Here is a 1,459-nt window from a genome sequence, read left to right on the forward strand (position 1 = left end):
AGCTTCGGTGAACGGAATTGTAACGTTTAATTGTTTAAGGAGATCAACAAATTTTCTAAATTGGCCCGCATCTTTGGTTTTAACCAGCCTTTGAGGGTAAGGGATAGGTGGTTTATAAGGTGGTGGAGGTACATAAGGTTCCTTCTTTTCTATGGTTTCCTTATTACTCTCTTCCTTTTCCTTAGGTTCGCTTTCCTCAGTTGATCTTTTAGGGTTTTGGTTTTCTGTCCTTGGATCAGACGGTCCTTCCACTTCCGTTCCACTTCTTAATATGATTGCATGAGCGTGGCTTCTCGGGTTAGGTTGGGGCTGTCCAGGGAATGTACCAGTTGGGGCAGCAGTAGGCGCTTGTTGTTGAGCTACTTGTGATATTTGTGTTTCCAGCATTTTGTTATGGGTAGCCAGGGCATCTACTTTGCTTGCTAGTTGTTTAAGTTGTTCGCCAGTGTGTACATTCTGGTTTAAGAAATCTTTATTGGTTTGTTGTTGGGAAGCTATAAAGTTTTCCATCATGATTTCCAAGTTGGATTTCCTAGGGGCGTTATTGTTAGGCATGGATGGGTTCGGTTTCTGATATCCCGGAGGTATAGCTGGGGCTTGATTTGGAGATTGTCCAGGTGCGTACAAAGCATTATTACTTTTATATGAAAAGTTTGGATGGTTCTTCCAATTTGAGTTATAGGTATGCGAGTAGGGGCTTCCTTGAGCATAGTTCACTTGCTCTGCTTGGATTCCTGTCAAGAGTTGACAATCCGTAGGAGTGTGACCTTGGATTCCACAGACCTCGCAATTCTGAGTTACAGCAGCCACGGCGGCTGGAGGTGATACGTTTAAACTTTCAATTTTCTGGACCAAAGCGTCCACTTTTGCATTGACGTGATCAAGGTTACTTATCTCGTACATGCCAGTTTTCGTTTGAGGTTTTTCCACCATTGTTCGTTCGGTTCCCCACTGATAGTGGTTTTGGGCCATGCTCTCGATAAGCTGGTAAGCATCAGCATAAGGTTTGTTCATTAATGCACCACCTGCAGCGGCGTCTATTGTTAACCTTGTGTTGTACAAGAGACCATTATAAAATGTGTGAATTACTAACCAGTCTTCCAAACCATGGTGTGGGCAAAGTCTCATCATGTCTTTGTATCTTTCCCATGCTTCGAAAAGAGACTCGTTGTCTTTCTGTTTAAATCCGTTTATCTGGGCTCTTAACATAGCTGTTTTGCTTGGCGGAAAGTATCGGGCAAGAAAAACTTTCTTCAACTCGTTCCATGTGGTGACAGAGTTGGAAGGGAGAGACTGAAGCCATCTTCTAGCGCTATCTCTTAATGAGAAAGGAAAAAGACGAAGTCGAATTGCCTCTGAAGTGACACCATTAGCCTTAACAGTATCAGCGTATTGGACAAATACGGATAAATGAAGGTTTGGATCCTCGGTAGGATTTCCAGAGAATTGGTTCTGTTGC

At 43.1% G+C, this 1,459-nt stretch overlaps 1 pseudogene; it reads left to right on the plus strand.

The window, feature by feature from the left end:
* Positions 1-1,102: 1,102 nt before the first annotated feature.
* LOC127089271 (uncharacterized) lies at positions 1,103-1,202 on the plus strand (annotated as a pseudogene).
* Positions 1,203-1,459: the final 257 nt, after the last annotated feature.

The sequence above is a fragment of the Lathyrus oleraceus genome, chromosome 5 (assembly GCF_024323335.1).
Source record: "Lathyrus oleraceus cultivar Zhongwan6 chromosome 5, CAAS_Psat_ZW6_1.0, whole genome shotgun sequence".
Taxonomy (NCBI): Eukaryota; Viridiplantae; Streptophyta; class Magnoliopsida; order Fabales; family Fabaceae; genus Lathyrus; species Lathyrus oleraceus.